The sequence below is a fragment of the Acipenser ruthenus genome, chromosome 44, assembly GCF_902713425.1.
Source record: "Acipenser ruthenus chromosome 44, fAciRut3.2 maternal haplotype, whole genome shotgun sequence".
NCBI lineage: Eukaryota > Metazoa > Chordata > Actinopteri > Acipenseriformes > Acipenseridae > Acipenser > Acipenser ruthenus.
The window spans coordinates 5,611,090-5,624,653 of NC_081232.1; the positions used below are offsets into that span (position 1 = coordinate 5,611,090).

Here is a 13,564-nt window from a genome sequence, read left to right on the forward strand (position 1 = left end):
TTTAGGGAGCTGGGGGTGATTCCTCCAAAATTTCCTTTTGTCCTCCACACATTTCAATTGTAAAATGTAATGCTTGCAGCACTTGATATTCCCAGGTGGTCTCCCATCCAAGTACTAACCAAGCCCAACATTGCTTAGCTTCTGAGATCAGACGAGATCAGGCTTATTCAAGGTGGTGTGGCCGCAGGCGATTGCATTTCTGCTTTCATGACTTTTATGTTTAGTGAGCTGGGGGTGATTCCTCCAAAATTTCCTTTTGACCTCCACACATTTCAATTGTAAAATGTAATTACAAAAATGTAATGCCTGCAGCACTTGATATTCCCAGGTGGTCTCCCATCCAAGTACTAACCAAGCCCAACATTGCTTAGCTTCTGAGATCAGACGAGATCAGGCTTATTCAAGGTGGTGTGGCCGCAGGCGATTGCATTTCTGCTTTCATGACTTTTATGTTTAGTGAGCTGGGGGTGATTCCTCCAAAATTTCCTTTTGACCTCCACACATTTCAATTGTAAAATGTAATTACAAAAATGTAATGCCTGCAGCACTTGATATTCCCAGGTGGTCTCCCATCCAAGTACTAACCAAGCCCAACATTGCTTAGCTTCTGAGATCAGACGAGATCAGGCTTATTCAAGGTGGTGTGGCCGCAGGCGATTGCATTTCTGCTTTCATGACTTTTATGTTTAGTGAGCTGGGGGTGATTCCTCCAAAATTTCCTTTTGTCCTCCACACATTTCAATTGTAAAATGTAATTACAAAAATGTAATGCCTGCAGCACTTGATATTCCCAGGTGGTCTCCCATCCAAGTACTAACCAAGCCCAACATTGCTTAGCTTCTGAGATCAGGCTTATTCAAGGTGGTGTGGCCGCAGGCGATTGCATTTCTGCTTTCATGACTTTTATGTTTAGTGAGCTGGGGGTGATTCCTCCAAAATTTCCTTTTGTCCTCCACACATTTAAATTGTAAAATGTAATTACAAAAATGTAATGCCTGCAGCACTTGATATTCCCAAGTGGTCTCCCATCCAAGTACTAACCAAGCCCAACATTGCTTAGCTTCTGAGATCAGGCTTATTCAAGGTGGTGTGGCCGCAGGCGATTGCATTTCTGCTTTCATGACTTTTATGTTTAGTGAGCTGGGGGTGATTCCTCCAAAATTTCCTTTTGTCCTCCACACATTTCAATTGTAAAATGTAATTACAAAAATGTAATGCCTGCAGCACTTGATATTCCCAAGTGGTCTCCCATCCAAGTACTAACCAAGCCCAACATTGCTTAGCTTCTGAGATCAGGCTTATTCAAGGTGGTGTGGCCGCAGGCGATTGCATTTCTGCTTTCATGACTTTTATGTTTAGTGAACTGGAGGTGATTCCTCCAAAATTTCCTTTTGTCCTCCACACATTTCAATTGTAAAATGTAATTACAAAAACGTAATGCCTGCAGCACTAGATATTCCCAGTTGGTCTCCCATCCAAGTACTAACCAAGCCCAACATTGCTTAGCTTCTGAGATCAGACGAGATCAGGCTTATTCAAGGTGGCGTGGCCGCAGGCGATTGCATTTCTGCTTTCATGACTTTTATGTTTAGTGAGCTGGGTGTGATTCCTCCAAAATTTCCTTTTGTCCTCCACACATTTCAATTGTAAAATGTAATTACAAAAATGTAATGCCTGCAGCACTTGATATTCCCAGGTGGTCTCCCATCCAAGTACTAACCAAGCCCAACATTGCTTAGCTTCTGAGATCAGACGAGATCAGGCTTATTCAAGGTGGTGTGGCCGCAGGCGATTGCATTTCTGCTTTCATGACTTTTATGTTTAGTGAGCTGGGGGTGATTCCTCCAAAATTTCCTTTGTCCTCCACACATTTCAATTGTAAAATGTAATTACAAAAATGTAATGCCTGCAGCACTTGATATTCCCAGGTGGTCTCCCATCCAAGTACTAACCAAGCCCAACATTGCTTAGCTTCTGAGATCAGGCTTATTCAAGGTGGTGTGGCCGCAGGCGATTGCATTTCTGCTTTCATGACTTTTATGTTTAGTGAGCTGGGGGTGATTCCTCCAAAATTTCCTTTTGTCCACACATTTCAATTGTAAAATGTAATTACAAAAATGTAATGCCTGCAGCACTTGATATTCCCAGGTGGTCTCCCATCCAAGTACTAACCAAGCCCAACATTGCTTAGCTTCTGAGATCAGGCTTATTCAAGGTGGTGTGGCCGCAGGCGATTGCATTTCTGCTTTCATGACTTTTATGTTTAGTGAGCTGGGGGTGATTCCTCCAAAATTTCCTTTTGTCCTCCACACATTTCAATTGTAAAATGTAATTACAAAAATGTAATGCCTGCAGCACTTGATATTCCCAGGTGGTCTCCCATCCAAGTACTAACCAAGCCCAACATTGCTTAGCTTCTGAGATCAGACGAGATCAGGCTTATTTAAGGTGGTGTGGCCGCAGGAGATTGCATTTCTGCTTTCATGACTTTTATGTTTAGTGAGCTGGGGGTGATTCCTCCAAAATTTCCTTTTGTCCTCCACACATTTCAATTGTAAAATGTAATGCCTGCAGCACTTGATATTCCCAGGTGGTCTCCCATCCAAGTACTAACCAAGCCCAACATTGCTTAGTTTCTGAGATCAGACGAGATCAGGCTTATTCAAGGTGGTGTTGCCGCAGGAGATTGCATTCCTGCTTTCATGACTTTTATGTTTAGTGAGCTGGGGGTGATTCCTCCAAAATTTCCTTTTGTCCTCCACACATTTCAATTGTAAAATGTAATGCCTGCAGCACTTGATATTCCCAGGTGGTCTCTTATCCAAGTACTAACCAAGCCCAACATTGCTTAGCTTCTGAGATCAGACAAGATCAGGCTTATTCAAGGTGGTGTGGCCGCAGGCGATTGCATTTCTGCTTTCATGACTTTTATGTTTAGTGAGCTGGGGGTGATTCCTCCAAAATTTCCTTTTGTCCTCCACACATTTCAATTGTAAAATGTAATTACAAAAATGTAATGCCTGCAGCACTTGATATTCCCAGGTGGTCTCCCATCCAAGTACTAACCAAGCCCAACATTGCTTAGCTTCTGAGATCAGACGAGATCAGGCTTAGTCAAGGTGGTGTGGCCGCAGGCGATTGCATTTCTGCTTTCATGACTTTTATGTTTAGTGAGCTGGGGGTGATTCCTCCAAAATTTCCTTTTGTCCTCCACACATTTCAATTGTAAAATGTAATTACAAAAATGTAATGCCTGCAGCACTTGATATTCCCAGGTGGTCTCCCATCCAAGTACTAACCAAGCCCAACATTGCTTAGCTTCTGAGATCAGGCTTATTCAAGGTGGTGTGGCCGCAGGCGATTGCATTTCAGCTTTCATGACTTTTATGTTTAGTGAGCTGGGGGTGATTCCTCCAAAATTTCCTTTTGTCCTCCACACATTTCAATTGTAAAATGTAATGCCTGCAGCACTTGATATTCCCAGGTGGTCTCCCATCCAAGTACTAACCAAGCCCAACATTGCTTAGCTTCTGAGATCAGACGAGATCAGGCTTATTCAAGGGGGTGTGGCCGCAGCCGATTGCATTTCTGCTTTCATGACTTTTATGTTTAGTGAGCTGGGGGTGATTCCTCCAAAATTTCCTTTTGTCCTCCACACATTTCAATTGTAAAATGTAATGCCTGCAGCACTTGATATTCCCAGGTGGTCTCCCATCCAAATACTAACCAAGCCCAACATTGCTTAGCTTCTGAGATCAGACGAGATCAGGCTTATTCAAGGTGGTGTGGCCGCAGGCGACTGCATTTCTGCTTTCATGACTTTTATGTTTAGTGAGCTGGGGGTGATTCCTCCAAAATTTCCTTTTGTCCTCCACACATTTCTATTGTAAAATGTAATTACAAAAAAGTAATGCCTGCAGCACTTGATATTCCCAGGTGGTCTCCCATCCAAGTACTAACCAAGCCCAACATTGCTTAGCTTCTGAGATCAGACGAGATCAGGCTTATTCAAGGTGGTGTGGCCGCAGGCGATTGCATTTCTGCTTTCATGACTTTTATGTTTAGTGAGCTGGGGGTGATTCCTCCAAAATTTCCTATTGTCCTCCACACATTTCAATTGTAAAATGTAATGCCTGCAGCACTTGATATTCCCAGGTGGTCTCCCATCCAAGTACTAACCAAGCCCAACATTGCTTAGCTTCTGAGATCAGACGAGATCAGGCTTATTCAAGGTGGTGAGGTCGCAGGCGATTGCATTTCTGCTTTCATGACTTTTATGTTTAGTGAGCTGGGGGTGATTCCTCCAAAATTTCCTTTTGTCCTCCACACATTTCTATTGTAAAATGTAATTACAAAAATGTAATGCCTGCAGCACTTGATATTCCCAGGTGGTCTCCCATCCAAGTACTAACCAAGCCCAACATTGCTTAGCTTCTGAGATCAGACGAGATCAGTCTTATTCAAGGTGGTGTGGCTGCAGGCGATTGCATTTCTGCTTTCATGACTTTTATGTTTAGTGAGCTGGGGGTGATTCCTCCAAAATTTCCTTTTGTCCTCCACACATTTCAATTGTAAAATGTAATTACAAAAATGTAATGCCTGCAGCACTTGATATTCCCAGGTGGTCTCCCATCCAAGTACTAACCAAGCCCAACATTGCTTAGCTTCTGAGATCAGACGAGATCAGGCTTATTCAAGGTGGTGTGGCCGCAGGCGATTGCATTTCTGCTTTCATGACTTTTATGTTTAGTGAGCTGGGGGTGATTCCTCCAAAATTTCCTTTTGTCCTCCACACATTTCAATTGTAAAATGTAATTACAAAAATGTAATGCCTGCAGCACTTGATATTCCCAGGTGGTCTCCCATCCAAGTACTAACCAAGCCCAACATTGCTTAGCTTCTGAGATCAGACGAGATCAGGCTTATTCAAGGTGGTGTGGCCGCAGGCGATTGCATTTCTGCTTTCATGACTTTTATGTTTAGTGAGCTGGGGGTGATTCCTCCAAAATTTCCTTTTGTCCTCCACACATTTCAATTGTAAAATGTAATTACAAAAATGTAATGCCTGCAGCACTTGATATTCCCAGGTGGTCTCCCATCCAAGTACTAACCAAGCCCAACATTGCTTAGCTTCTGAGATCAGACGAGATCAGGCTTATTCAAGGTGGTGTGGCCGCAGGCGATTGCATTTCTGCTTTCATGACTTTTATGTTTAGTGAGCTGGGGGTTATTCCTCCAAAATTTCCTTTTGTCCTCCACACATTTCAATTGTAAAATGTAATTACAAAAATGTAATGCCTGCAGCACTTGATATTCCCAGGTGGTCTCCCAACCAAGTACTAACCAAGCCCAACATTGCTTAGCTTCTGAGATCAGACGAGATCAGGCTTATTCAAGGTGGTGTGGCCGCAGGCGATTGCATTTCTGCTTTCATGACTTTTATGTTTAGTGAGCTGGGGGTGATTCCTCCAAAATTTCCTTTTGTCCTCCACACATTTCAATTGTAAAATGTAATTACTAAAATGTAATGCCTGCAGCACTTGATATTCCCAGGTGGTCTCCCATCCAAGTACTAACCAAGCCCAACATTGCTTAGCTTCTGAGATCAGACGAGATCAGGCTTAGTCAAGGTGGTGTGGCCGCAGGCGATTGCATTTCTGCTTTCATGACTTTTATGTTTAGTGAGCTGGGGGTGATTCCTCCAAAATTTCCTTTTGTCCTCCACACATTTCAATTGTAAAATGTAATTACAAAAATGTAATGCCTGCAGCACTTGATATTCCCAGGTGGTCTCCCATCCAAGTACTAACCAAGCCCAACATTGCTTAGCTTCTGAGATCAGGCTTATTCAAGGTGGTGTGGCCGCAGGCGATTGCATTTCAGCTTTCATGACTTTTATGTTTAGTGAGCTGGGGGTGATTCCTCCAAAATTTCCTTTTGTCCTCCACACATTTCAATTGTAAAATGTAATGCCTGCAGCACTTGATATTCCCAGGTGGTCTCCCATCCAAGTACTAACCAAGCCCAACATTGCTTAGCTTCTGAGATCAGACGAGATCAGGCTTATTCAAGGGGGTGTGGCCGCAGCCGATTGCATTTCTGCTTTCATGACTTTTATGTTTAGTGAGCTGGGGGTGATTCCTCCAAAATTTCCTTTTGTCCTCCACACATTTCAATTGTAAAATGTAATGCCTGCAGCACTTGATATTCCCAGGTGGTCTCCCATCCAAATACTAACCAAGCCCAACATTGCTTAGCTTCTGAGATCAGACGAGATCAGGCTTATTCAAGGTGGTGTGGCCGCAGGCGACTGCATTTCTGCTTTCATGACTTTTATGTTTAGTGAGCTGGGGGTGATTCCTCCAAAATTTCCTTTTGTCCTCCACACATTTCTATTGTAAAATGTAATTACAAAAATGTAATGCCTGCAGCACTTGATATTCCCAGGTGGTCTCCCATCCAAGTACTAACCAAGCCCAACATTGCTTAGCTTCTGAGATAAGACGAGATCAGGCTTATTCAAGGTGGTGTGGCCGCAGGCGATTGCATTTCTGCTTTCATGACTTTTATGTTTAGTGAGCTGGGGGTGATTCCTCCAAAATTTCCTATTGTCCTCCACACATTTCAATTGTAAAATGTAATGCCTGCAGCACTTGATATTCCCAGGTGGTCTCCCATCCAAGTACTAACCAAGCCCAACATTGCTTAGCTTCTGAGATCAGACGAGATCAGGCTTATTCAAGGTGGTGAGGTCGCAGGCGATTGCATTTCTGCTTTCATGACTTTTATGTTTAGTGAGCTGGGGGTGATTCCTCCAAAATTTCCTTTTGTCCTCCACACATTTCTATTGTAAAATGTAATTACAAAAATGTAATGCCTGCAGCACTTGATATTCCCAGGTGGTCTCCCATCCAAGTACTAACCAAGCCCAACATTGCTTAGCTTCTGAGATCAGACGAGATCAGGCTTATTCAAGGTGGTGTGGCTGCAGGCGATTGCATTTCTGCTTTCATGACTTTTATGTTTAGTGAGCTGGGGGTGATTCCTCCAAAATTTCCTTTTGTCCTCCACACATTTCAATTGTAAAATGTAATTACAAAAATGTAATGCCTGCAGCACTTGATATTCCCAGGTGGTCTCCCATCCAAGTACTAACCAAGCCCAACATTGCTTAGCTTCTGAGATCAGACGAGATCAGGCTTATTCAAGGTGGTGTGGCCGCAGGCGATTGCATTTCTGCTTTCATGACTTTTATGTTTAGTGAGCTGGGGGTGATTCCTCCAAAATTTCCTTTTGTCCTCCACACATTTCAATTGTAAAATGTAATTACAAAAATGTAATGCCTGCAGCACTTGATATTCCCAGGTGGTCTCCCATCCAAGTACTAACCAAGCCCAACATTGCTTAGCTTCTGAGATCAGACGAGATCAGGCTTATTCAAGGTGGTGTGGCCGCAGGCGATTGCATTTCTGCTTTCATGACTTTTATGTTTAGTGAGCTGGGGGTGATTCCTCCAAAATTTCCTTTTGTCCTCCACACATTTCAATTGTAAAATGTAATTACAAAAATGTAATGCCTGCAGCACTTGATATTCCCAGGTGGTTTCCCATCCAAGTACTAACCAAGCCCAACATTGCTTAGCTTCTGAGATCAGACGAGATCAGGCTTATTCAAGGTGGTGTGGCCGCAGGCGATTGCATTTCTGCTTTCATGACTTTTATGTTTAGTGAGCTGGGGGTGATTCCTCCAAAATTTCCTTTTGTCCTCCACACATTTCAATTGTAAAATGTAACGCCTGCAGCACTTGATATTCCCAGGTGGTCTCCCACCCAAATACTAACCAAGCCCAACATTGCTTAGCTTCTGAGATCAGACGAGATCAGGCTTATTCAAGGTGGTGTGGCCGCAGGCGATTGTATTTCTGCTTTCATGACTTTTATGTTTAGTGAGCTGGGGGTGATTCCTCCAAAATTTCCTTTTGTCCTCCACACATTTCAATTGTAAAATGTAATGCCTGCAGCACTTGATATTCCCAGGTGGTCTCCCATCCAAGTACTAACCAAGCCCAACATTGCTTAGCTTCTGAGATCAGACGAGATCAGGCTTATTCAAGGTGGTGTGGCCGCAGGCGATTGCTGTTCTGCTTTCATGACTTTTATGTTTAGTGAGCTGGGGGTGATTCCTCCAAAATTTCCTTTTGTCCTCCACACATTTCAATTGTAAAATGTAATGCCTGCAGCACTTGATATTCCCAGGTGGTCTCCCATCCAAGTACTAACCAAGCCCAACATTGCTTAGCTTCTGAGATCAGACGAGATCAGGCTTATTCAAGGGGGTGTGGCCGCAGGCGATTGCATTTCTGCTTTCATGACTTTTATGTTTAGTGAGCTGGGGGTGATTCCTCCAAAATTTCCTTTTGTCCTCCACACATTTCAATTGTAAAATGTAATGCCTGCAGCACTTGATATTCCCAGGTGGTCTCCCATCCAAGTACTAACCAAGCCCAACATTGCTTAGCTTCTGAAATCAGGCTTATTCAAGGTGGTGTGGCCGCAGGCGATTGCATTTCTGCTTTCATGACTTTTATGTTTAGTGAGCTGGGGGTGATTCCTCCAAAATTTCCTTTTGTCCTCCACACATTTCAATTGTAAAATGTAATGCCTGCAGCACTTGATATTCCCAGGTGGTCTCCCATCCAAGTACTAACCAAGCCCAACATTGCTTAGCTTCTGAGATCAGACGAGATCAGGCTTATTCAAGGTGGTGTGGCCGCAGGCGATTGCATTTCTGCTTTCATGACTTTTATGTTTAGTGAGCTGGGGGTGATTCCTCCAAAATTTCCTTTTGTCCTCCACACATTTCAATTGTAAAATGTAATTACAAAAATGTAATGCCTGCAGCACTTGATATTCCCAGGTGGTCTCCCATCCAAGTACTAACCAAGCCCAACATTGCTTAGCTTCTGAGATCAGACGAGATCAGGCTTATTCAAGGTGGTGTGGCCGCAGGCGATTGCATTTCTGCTTTCATGACTTTTATGTTTAGTGAGCTGGGGGTGATTCCTCCAAAATTTCCTTTTGTCCTCCACACATTTCAATTGTAAAATGTAATGCCTGCAGCACTTGATATTCCCAGGTGGTCTCCCATCCAAGTACTAACCAAGCCCAACATTGCTTAGCTTCTGAAATCAGGCTTATTCAAGGTGGTGTGGCCGCAGGCGATTGCATTTCTGCTTTCATGACTTTTATGTTTAGTGAGCTGGGGGTGATTCCTCCAAAATTTCCTTTTGTCCTCCACACATTTCAATTGTAAAATGTAATTACAAAAATGTAATGCCTGCAGCACTTGATATTCCCAAGTGGTCTCCCATCCAAGTACTAACCAAGCCCAACATTGCTTAGCTTCTGAGATCAGACGAGATCAGGCTTATTCAAGGTGGTGTGGCCGCAGGCGATTGCATTTCTGCTTTCATGACTTTTATGTTTAGTGAGCTGGGGGTGATTCCTCCAAAATTTCCTTTTGTCCTCCACACATTTCAATTGTAAAATGTAATGCCTGCAGCACTTGATATTCCCAGGTGGTCTCCCACCCAAGTACTAACCAAGCCCAACATTGCTTAGCTTCTGAGATCAGACGAGATCAGGCTTATTCAAGGTGGTGTGGCCGCAGGCGATTGCATTTCTGCTTTCATGACTTTTATGTTTAGTGAGCTGGGGGTGATTCCTCCAAAATTTCCTTTTGTCCTCCACACATTTCAATTGTAAAATGTAATGCCTGCAGCACTTGATATTCCCAGGTGGTCTCCCATCCAAGTACTAACCAAGCCCAACATTGCTTAGCTTCTGAGATCAGACGAGATCAGGCTTATTCAAGGTGGTGTGGCCGCAGGCGATTGCTTTTCTGCTTTCATGACTTTTATGTTTAGTGAGCTGGGGGTGATTCCTCCAAAATTTAATTTTGTCCACACATTTCAATTGTAAAATGTAATTACAAAAATGTAATGCCTGCAGCACTTGATATTCCCAGGTGGTCTCCCATCCAAGTACTAACCAAGCCCAACATTGCTTAGCTTCTGAGATCAGACGAGATCAGGCTTATTCAAGGTGGTGTGGCCGCAGGCGATTGCATTTCTGCTTTCATGACTTTTATGTTTAGTGAGCTGGGGGTGATTCCTCCAAAATTTCCTTTTGTCCTCCACACATTTCAATTGTAAAATGTAATGCCTGCAGCACTTGATATTCCCAGGTGGTCTCCCATCCAAGTACTAACCAAGCCCAACATTGCTTAGCTTCTGAGATCAGACGAGATCAGGCTTATTCAAGGTGGTGTGGCCGCAGGCGATTGCATTTCTGCTTTCATGACTTTTATGTTTAGTGAGCTGGGGGTGATTCCTCCAAAATTTCCTTTTGTCCTCCACACATTTCAATTGTAAAATGTAATGCCTGCAGCACTTGATATTCCCAGGTGGTCTCCCATCCAAGCACTAACCAAGCCCAACATTGCTTAGCTTCTGAGATCAGACGAGATCAGGCTTATTCAAAGTGGTGTGGCCGCAGGCGATTGCATTTCTGCTTTCATGACTTTTATGTTTAGTGAGCTGGGGGTGATTCCTCCAAAATTTCCTTTTGTCCTCCACACATTTCAATTGTAAAATGTAATGCCTGCAGCACTTGATATTCCCAGGTGGTCTCCCATCCAAGTACTAACCAAGCCCAACATTGCTTAGCTTCTGAGATCAGACGAGATCAGGCTTATTCAAGGTGGTGTGGCCGCAGGCGATTGCATTTCTGCTTTCATGACTTTTATGTTTAGTGAGCTGGGGGTGATTCCTCCAAAATTTCCTTTTGTCCTCCACACATTTCAATTGTAAAATGTAATGCCTGCAGCACTTGATATTCCCAGGTGGTCTCCCATCCAAGTACTAACCAAGCCCAACATTGCTTAGCTTCTGAGATCAGACGAGATCAGACGAGATCAGGCGAGATCAGGCTTATTCAAGGTGGTGTGGCCGCAGGCGATTGCATTTCTGCTTTCATGACTTTTATGTTTAGTGAGCTGGGGGTGATTCCTCCAAAATTTCCTTTTGTCCTCCACACATTTCAATTGTAAAATGTAATTACAAAAATGTAATGCCTGCAGCACTTGATATTCCCAGGTGGTCTCCCATCCAAGTACTAACCAAGCCCAACATTGCTTAGCTTCTGAGATCAGACGAGATCAGGCTTATTCAAGGTGGTGTGGCCGCAGGCGATTGCATTTCTGCTTTCATGACTTTTATGTTTAGTGAGCTGGGGGTGATTCCTCCAAAATTTCCTTTTGTCCTCCACACATTTCTATTGTAAAATGTAATGCCTGCAGCACTTGATATTCCCAGGTGGTCTCCCATCCAAGTACTAACCAAGCCCAACATTGCTTAGCTTCTGAGATCAGACGAGATCAGGCTTATTCAAGGTGGTGTGGCCGCAGGCGATTGCATTTCTGCTTTCATGACTTTTATGTTTAGTGAGCTGGGGGTGATTCCTCCAAAATTTCCTTTTGTCCTCCACACATTTCAATTGTAAAATGTAATGCCTGCAGCACTTGATATTCCCAGGTGGTCTCCCATCCAAGTACTAACCAAGCCCAACATTGGTTAGCTTCTGAGATCAGACGAGATCAGGCTTATTCAAGGTGGTGTGGCCGCAGGCGATTGCATTTCTGCTTTCATGACTTTTATGTTTAGTGAGCTGGGGGTGATTCCTCCAAAAATTCCTTTTGTCCTCCACACATTTCAATTGTAAAATGTAATGCCTGCAGCACTTGATATTCCCAGGTGGTCTCCCATCCAAGTACTAACCAAGCCCAACATTGCTTAGCTTCTGAGATCAGACGAGATCAGGCTTATTCAAGGTGGTGTGGCCGCAGGCGATTGCATTTCTGCTTTCATGACTTTTATGTTTAGTGAGCTGGGGGTGATTCCTCCAAAATTTCCTTTTGTCCTCCACACATTTCAATTGTAAAATGTAATGCCTGCAGCACTTGATATTCCCAGGTGGTCTCCCATCCAAGTACTAACCAAGCCCAACATTGCTTAGCTTCTGAGATCAGACGAGATCAGGCTTATTCAAGGTGGTGTGGCCGCAGGCGATTGCATTTCTGCTTTCATGACTTTTATGTTTAGTGAGCTGGGGGTGATTCCTCCAAAATTTCCTTTTGTCCTCCACACATTTCAATTGTAAAATGTAATGCCTGCAGCACTTGATATTCCCAGGTGGTCTCCCATCCAAGTACTAACCAAGCCCAACATTGCTTAGCTTCTGAGATCAGACGAGATCAGGCTTATTCAAGGTGGTGTGGCCGCAGGCGATTGCATTTCTGCTTTCATGACTTTTATGTTTAGTGAGCTGGGGGTGATTCCTCCAAAATTTCCTTTTGTCCTCCACACATTTCAATTGTAAAATGTAATTACAAAAATGTAATGCCTGCAGCACTTGATATTCCCAGGTGGTCTCCCATCCAAGTACTAACCAAGCCCAACATTGCTTAGCTTCTGAGATCAGACGAGATCAGGCTTATTCAAGGTGGTGTGGCCACAGGCGATTGCATTTCTGCTTTCATGACTTTTATGTTTAGTGAGCTGGGGGTGATTCCTCCAAAATTTCCTTTTGTCCTCCACACATTTCAATTGTAAAATGTAATTACAAAAATGTAATGCCTGCAGCACTTGATATTCCCAGGTGGTCTCCCATCCAAGTACTAACCAAGCCCAACATTGCTTAGCTTCTGAGATCAGACGAGATCAGGCTTATTCAAGGTGGTGTGGCCGCAGGCGATTGCATTTCTGCTTTCATGACTTTTATGTTTAGTGAGCTGGGGGTGATTCCTCCAAAATTTCCTTTTGTCCACACATTTCAATTGTAAAATGTAATTACAAAAATGTAATGCCTGCAGCACTTGATATTCCCAGGTGGTCTCCCATCCAAGTACTAACCAAGCCCAACATTGCTTAGCTTCTGAGATCAGACGAGATCAGGCTTATTCAAGGTGGTGTGACCGCAGGCGATTGCATTTCTGCTTTCATGAATTTTATGTTTAGTGAGCTGGGGGTGATTCCTCCAAAATTTCCTTTTGTCCTCCACACATTTCAATTGTAAAATGTAATGCCTGCAGCACTTGATATTCCCAGGTGGTCTCCCATCCAAGTACTAACCAAGCCCAACATTGCTTAGCTTCTGAGATCAGACGAGATCAGGCTTATTCAAGGTGGTGTGGCCGCAGGCGATTGCATTTCTGCTTTCATGACTTTTATGTTTAGTGAGCTGGGGGTGATTCCTCCAAAATTTCCTTTTGTCCTCCACACATTTCTATTGTAAAATGTAATGCCTGCAGCACTTGATATTCCCAGGTGGTCTCCCATCCAAGTACTAACCAAGCCCAACATTGCTTAGCTTCTGAGATCAGACGAGATCAGGCTTATTCAAGGTGGTGTGGCCGCAGGCGATTGCATTTCTGCTTTCATGACTTTTATGTTAAGTGAGATGGGGGTGATTCCTCCAAAATTTCCTTTTGTCCTCCACACATTTCA

The 13,564-nt window shown here is 43.5% G+C and overlaps 49 non-coding genes and 11 pseudogenes across 49 annotated transcripts; all 60 read right to left on the minus strand.

The window, feature by feature from the left end:
• Positions 1–70: 70 nt before the first annotated feature.
• Positions 71–189, minus strand: LOC131711341 (5S ribosomal RNA). The gene has a single exon (XR_009313225.1). It is a non-coding gene; the product is annotated as a 5S ribosomal RNA (ribosomal RNA).
• A 114-nt stretch (positions 190–303) lies between these two features.
• On the minus strand, positions 304–422 carry LOC131719576 (5S ribosomal RNA). The gene has a single exon (XR_009318475.1). It is a non-coding gene; the product is annotated as a 5S ribosomal RNA (ribosomal RNA).
• Positions 423–536: 114 nt separating this feature from the next.
• LOC131719577 (5S ribosomal RNA) lies at positions 537–655 on the minus strand. The gene has a single exon (XR_009318476.1). It is a non-coding gene; the product is annotated as a 5S ribosomal RNA (ribosomal RNA).
• Positions 656–769: 114 nt separating this feature from the next.
• On the minus strand, positions 770–878 carry LOC131715210 (5S ribosomal RNA; annotated as a pseudogene).
• Positions 879–992: 114 nt separating this feature from the next.
• On the minus strand, positions 993–1,101 carry LOC131715326 (5S ribosomal RNA; annotated as a pseudogene).
• Positions 1,102–1,215: 114 nt separating this feature from the next.
• Positions 1,216–1,324, minus strand: LOC131715327 (5S ribosomal RNA; annotated as a pseudogene).
• A 114-nt stretch (positions 1,325–1,438) lies between these two features.
• LOC131712337 (5S ribosomal RNA) lies at positions 1,439–1,557 on the minus strand. The gene has a single exon (XR_009314232.1). It is a non-coding gene; the product is annotated as a 5S ribosomal RNA (ribosomal RNA).
• A 114-nt stretch (positions 1,558–1,671) lies between these two features.
• Positions 1,672–1,790, minus strand: LOC131719578 (5S ribosomal RNA). Its single transcript, XR_009318477.1, has one exon. It is a non-coding gene; the product is annotated as a 5S ribosomal RNA (ribosomal RNA).
• Positions 1,791–1,903: 113 nt separating this feature from the next.
• On the minus strand, positions 1,904–2,012 carry LOC131715211 (5S ribosomal RNA; annotated as a pseudogene).
• Positions 2,013–2,123: 111 nt separating this feature from the next.
• Positions 2,124–2,232, minus strand: LOC131715212 (5S ribosomal RNA; annotated as a pseudogene).
• Positions 2,233–2,346: 114 nt separating this feature from the next.
• On the minus strand, positions 2,347–2,465 carry LOC131712885 (5S ribosomal RNA). Its single transcript, XR_009314772.1, has one exon. It is a non-coding gene; the product is annotated as a 5S ribosomal RNA (ribosomal RNA).
• Positions 2,466–2,565: 100 nt separating this feature from the next.
• Positions 2,566–2,684, minus strand: LOC131712688 (5S ribosomal RNA). The gene has a single exon (XR_009314579.1). It is a non-coding gene; the product is annotated as a 5S ribosomal RNA (ribosomal RNA).
• A 100-nt stretch (positions 2,685–2,784) lies between these two features.
• Positions 2,785–2,903, minus strand: LOC131714204 (5S ribosomal RNA; annotated as a pseudogene).
• Positions 2,904–3,017: 114 nt separating this feature from the next.
• On the minus strand, positions 3,018–3,136 carry LOC131710388 (5S ribosomal RNA). The gene has a single exon (XR_009312260.1). It is a non-coding gene; the product is annotated as a 5S ribosomal RNA (ribosomal RNA).
• Positions 3,137–3,250: 114 nt separating this feature from the next.
• On the minus strand, positions 3,251–3,359 carry LOC131715213 (5S ribosomal RNA; annotated as a pseudogene).
• A 100-nt stretch (positions 3,360–3,459) lies between these two features.
• Positions 3,460–3,578, minus strand: LOC131712528 (5S ribosomal RNA). The gene has a single exon (XR_009314419.1). It is a non-coding gene; the product is annotated as a 5S ribosomal RNA (ribosomal RNA).
• Positions 3,579–3,678: 100 nt separating this feature from the next.
• On the minus strand, positions 3,679–3,797 carry LOC131711160 (5S ribosomal RNA). The gene has a single exon (XR_009313042.1). It is a non-coding gene; the product is annotated as a 5S ribosomal RNA (ribosomal RNA).
• A 114-nt stretch (positions 3,798–3,911) lies between these two features.
• On the minus strand, positions 3,912–4,030 carry LOC131719579 (5S ribosomal RNA). The gene has a single exon (XR_009318478.1). It is a non-coding gene; the product is annotated as a 5S ribosomal RNA (ribosomal RNA).
• Positions 4,031–4,130: 100 nt separating this feature from the next.
• On the minus strand, positions 4,131–4,249 carry LOC131712941 (5S ribosomal RNA). The gene has a single exon (XR_009314829.1). It is a non-coding gene; the product is annotated as a 5S ribosomal RNA (ribosomal RNA).
• A 114-nt stretch (positions 4,250–4,363) lies between these two features.
• Positions 4,364–4,482, minus strand: LOC131712154 (5S ribosomal RNA). Its single transcript, XR_009314046.1, has one exon. It is a non-coding gene; the product is annotated as a 5S ribosomal RNA (ribosomal RNA).
• Positions 4,483–4,596: 114 nt separating this feature from the next.
• Positions 4,597–4,715, minus strand: LOC131719580 (5S ribosomal RNA). Its single transcript, XR_009318479.1, has one exon. It is a non-coding gene; the product is annotated as a 5S ribosomal RNA (ribosomal RNA).
• Positions 4,716–4,829: 114 nt separating this feature from the next.
• Positions 4,830–4,948, minus strand: LOC131719582 (5S ribosomal RNA). The gene has a single exon (XR_009318481.1). It is a non-coding gene; the product is annotated as a 5S ribosomal RNA (ribosomal RNA).
• A 114-nt stretch (positions 4,949–5,062) lies between these two features.
• On the minus strand, positions 5,063–5,181 carry LOC131719583 (5S ribosomal RNA). Its single transcript, XR_009318482.1, has one exon. It is a non-coding gene; the product is annotated as a 5S ribosomal RNA (ribosomal RNA).
• Positions 5,182–5,295: 114 nt separating this feature from the next.
• LOC131710197 (5S ribosomal RNA) lies at positions 5,296–5,414 on the minus strand. Its single transcript, XR_009312066.1, has one exon. It is a non-coding gene; the product is annotated as a 5S ribosomal RNA (ribosomal RNA).
• A 114-nt stretch (positions 5,415–5,528) lies between these two features.
• LOC131710389 (5S ribosomal RNA) lies at positions 5,529–5,647 on the minus strand. The gene has a single exon (XR_009312261.1). It is a non-coding gene; the product is annotated as a 5S ribosomal RNA (ribosomal RNA).
• Positions 5,648–5,761: 114 nt separating this feature from the next.
• On the minus strand, positions 5,762–5,870 carry LOC131715214 (5S ribosomal RNA; annotated as a pseudogene).
• Positions 5,871–5,970: 100 nt separating this feature from the next.
• Positions 5,971–6,089, minus strand: LOC131712529 (5S ribosomal RNA). Its single transcript, XR_009314420.1, has one exon. It is a non-coding gene; the product is annotated as a 5S ribosomal RNA (ribosomal RNA).
• Positions 6,090–6,189: 100 nt separating this feature from the next.
• LOC131711161 (5S ribosomal RNA) lies at positions 6,190–6,308 on the minus strand. Its single transcript, XR_009313043.1, has one exon. It is a non-coding gene; the product is annotated as a 5S ribosomal RNA (ribosomal RNA).
• A 114-nt stretch (positions 6,309–6,422) lies between these two features.
• Positions 6,423–6,541, minus strand: LOC131713188 (5S ribosomal RNA). Its single transcript, XR_009315072.1, has one exon. It is a non-coding gene; the product is annotated as a 5S ribosomal RNA (ribosomal RNA).
• Positions 6,542–6,641: 100 nt separating this feature from the next.
• On the minus strand, positions 6,642–6,760 carry LOC131712942 (5S ribosomal RNA). The gene has a single exon (XR_009314830.1). It is a non-coding gene; the product is annotated as a 5S ribosomal RNA (ribosomal RNA).
• Positions 6,761–6,874: 114 nt separating this feature from the next.
• Positions 6,875–6,993, minus strand: LOC131720684 (5S ribosomal RNA). Its single transcript, XR_009319581.1, has one exon. It is a non-coding gene; the product is annotated as a 5S ribosomal RNA (ribosomal RNA).
• Positions 6,994–7,107: 114 nt separating this feature from the next.
• Positions 7,108–7,226, minus strand: LOC131719584 (5S ribosomal RNA). The gene has a single exon (XR_009318483.1). It is a non-coding gene; the product is annotated as a 5S ribosomal RNA (ribosomal RNA).
• A 114-nt stretch (positions 7,227–7,340) lies between these two features.
• LOC131719585 (5S ribosomal RNA) lies at positions 7,341–7,459 on the minus strand. The gene has a single exon (XR_009318484.1). It is a non-coding gene; the product is annotated as a 5S ribosomal RNA (ribosomal RNA).
• Positions 7,460–7,573: 114 nt separating this feature from the next.
• LOC131710371 (5S ribosomal RNA) lies at positions 7,574–7,692 on the minus strand. The gene has a single exon (XR_009312243.1). It is a non-coding gene; the product is annotated as a 5S ribosomal RNA (ribosomal RNA).
• A 100-nt stretch (positions 7,693–7,792) lies between these two features.
• On the minus strand, positions 7,793–7,911 carry LOC131712168 (5S ribosomal RNA). The gene has a single exon (XR_009314059.1). It is a non-coding gene; the product is annotated as a 5S ribosomal RNA (ribosomal RNA).
• A 100-nt stretch (positions 7,912–8,011) lies between these two features.
• Positions 8,012–8,130, minus strand: LOC131719586 (5S ribosomal RNA). Its single transcript, XR_009318485.1, has one exon. It is a non-coding gene; the product is annotated as a 5S ribosomal RNA (ribosomal RNA).
• A 100-nt stretch (positions 8,131–8,230) lies between these two features.
• LOC131710283 (5S ribosomal RNA) lies at positions 8,231–8,349 on the minus strand. Its single transcript, XR_009312155.1, has one exon. It is a non-coding gene; the product is annotated as a 5S ribosomal RNA (ribosomal RNA).
• Positions 8,350–8,449: 100 nt separating this feature from the next.
• LOC131715633 (5S ribosomal RNA) lies at positions 8,450–8,558 on the minus strand (annotated as a pseudogene).
• A 100-nt stretch (positions 8,559–8,658) lies between these two features.
• Positions 8,659–8,777, minus strand: LOC131719587 (5S ribosomal RNA). The gene has a single exon (XR_009318486.1). It is a non-coding gene; the product is annotated as a 5S ribosomal RNA (ribosomal RNA).
• Positions 8,778–8,891: 114 nt separating this feature from the next.
• LOC131719588 (5S ribosomal RNA) lies at positions 8,892–9,010 on the minus strand. The gene has a single exon (XR_009318487.1). It is a non-coding gene; the product is annotated as a 5S ribosomal RNA (ribosomal RNA).
• Positions 9,011–9,110: 100 nt separating this feature from the next.
• On the minus strand, positions 9,111–9,219 carry LOC131715634 (5S ribosomal RNA; annotated as a pseudogene).
• A 114-nt stretch (positions 9,220–9,333) lies between these two features.
• On the minus strand, positions 9,334–9,452 carry LOC131720820 (5S ribosomal RNA). The gene has a single exon (XR_009319717.1). It is a non-coding gene; the product is annotated as a 5S ribosomal RNA (ribosomal RNA).
• A 100-nt stretch (positions 9,453–9,552) lies between these two features.
• Positions 9,553–9,671, minus strand: LOC131720748 (5S ribosomal RNA). The gene has a single exon (XR_009319645.1). It is a non-coding gene; the product is annotated as a 5S ribosomal RNA (ribosomal RNA).
• Positions 9,672–9,771: 100 nt separating this feature from the next.
• LOC131719589 (5S ribosomal RNA) lies at positions 9,772–9,890 on the minus strand. The gene has a single exon (XR_009318488.1). It is a non-coding gene; the product is annotated as a 5S ribosomal RNA (ribosomal RNA).
• Positions 9,891–10,001: 111 nt separating this feature from the next.
• LOC131719590 (5S ribosomal RNA) lies at positions 10,002–10,120 on the minus strand. Its single transcript, XR_009318489.1, has one exon. It is a non-coding gene; the product is annotated as a 5S ribosomal RNA (ribosomal RNA).
• Positions 10,121–10,220: 100 nt separating this feature from the next.
• On the minus strand, positions 10,221–10,339 carry LOC131719591 (5S ribosomal RNA). Its single transcript, XR_009318490.1, has one exon. It is a non-coding gene; the product is annotated as a 5S ribosomal RNA (ribosomal RNA).
• A 100-nt stretch (positions 10,340–10,439) lies between these two features.
• Positions 10,440–10,558, minus strand: LOC131711066 (5S ribosomal RNA). The gene has a single exon (XR_009312948.1). It is a non-coding gene; the product is annotated as a 5S ribosomal RNA (ribosomal RNA).
• Positions 10,559–10,658: 100 nt separating this feature from the next.
• On the minus strand, positions 10,659–10,777 carry LOC131719593 (5S ribosomal RNA). Its single transcript, XR_009318492.1, has one exon. It is a non-coding gene; the product is annotated as a 5S ribosomal RNA (ribosomal RNA).
• Positions 10,778–10,877: 100 nt separating this feature from the next.
• Positions 10,878–11,016, minus strand: LOC131714122 (5S ribosomal RNA; annotated as a pseudogene).
• A 114-nt stretch (positions 11,017–11,130) lies between these two features.
• Positions 11,131–11,249, minus strand: LOC131719594 (5S ribosomal RNA). The gene has a single exon (XR_009318493.1). It is a non-coding gene; the product is annotated as a 5S ribosomal RNA (ribosomal RNA).
• A 100-nt stretch (positions 11,250–11,349) lies between these two features.
• LOC131719595 (5S ribosomal RNA) lies at positions 11,350–11,468 on the minus strand. Its single transcript, XR_009318494.1, has one exon. It is a non-coding gene; the product is annotated as a 5S ribosomal RNA (ribosomal RNA).
• A 100-nt stretch (positions 11,469–11,568) lies between these two features.
• On the minus strand, positions 11,569–11,687 carry LOC131711244 (5S ribosomal RNA). Its single transcript, XR_009313127.1, has one exon. It is a non-coding gene; the product is annotated as a 5S ribosomal RNA (ribosomal RNA).
• A 100-nt stretch (positions 11,688–11,787) lies between these two features.
• On the minus strand, positions 11,788–11,906 carry LOC131719596 (5S ribosomal RNA). The gene has a single exon (XR_009318495.1). It is a non-coding gene; the product is annotated as a 5S ribosomal RNA (ribosomal RNA).
• Positions 11,907–12,006: 100 nt separating this feature from the next.
• On the minus strand, positions 12,007–12,125 carry LOC131719597 (5S ribosomal RNA). Its single transcript, XR_009318496.1, has one exon. It is a non-coding gene; the product is annotated as a 5S ribosomal RNA (ribosomal RNA).
• A 100-nt stretch (positions 12,126–12,225) lies between these two features.
• Positions 12,226–12,344, minus strand: LOC131719598 (5S ribosomal RNA). Its single transcript, XR_009318497.1, has one exon. It is a non-coding gene; the product is annotated as a 5S ribosomal RNA (ribosomal RNA).
• Positions 12,345–12,458: 114 nt separating this feature from the next.
• LOC131710163 (5S ribosomal RNA) lies at positions 12,459–12,577 on the minus strand. Its single transcript, XR_009312032.1, has one exon. It is a non-coding gene; the product is annotated as a 5S ribosomal RNA (ribosomal RNA).
• A 114-nt stretch (positions 12,578–12,691) lies between these two features.
• On the minus strand, positions 12,692–12,810 carry LOC131719599 (5S ribosomal RNA). Its single transcript, XR_009318498.1, has one exon. It is a non-coding gene; the product is annotated as a 5S ribosomal RNA (ribosomal RNA).
• Positions 12,811–12,921: 111 nt separating this feature from the next.
• Positions 12,922–13,040, minus strand: LOC131709899 (5S ribosomal RNA). Its single transcript, XR_009311763.1, has one exon. It is a non-coding gene; the product is annotated as a 5S ribosomal RNA (ribosomal RNA).
• Positions 13,041–13,140: 100 nt separating this feature from the next.
• LOC131719600 (5S ribosomal RNA) lies at positions 13,141–13,259 on the minus strand. Its single transcript, XR_009318499.1, has one exon. It is a non-coding gene; the product is annotated as a 5S ribosomal RNA (ribosomal RNA).
• Positions 13,260–13,359: 100 nt separating this feature from the next.
• LOC131719601 (5S ribosomal RNA) lies at positions 13,360–13,478 on the minus strand. Its single transcript, XR_009318500.1, has one exon. It is a non-coding gene; the product is annotated as a 5S ribosomal RNA (ribosomal RNA).
• Between the last annotated feature and the right edge of the window lie 86 nt (positions 13,479–13,564).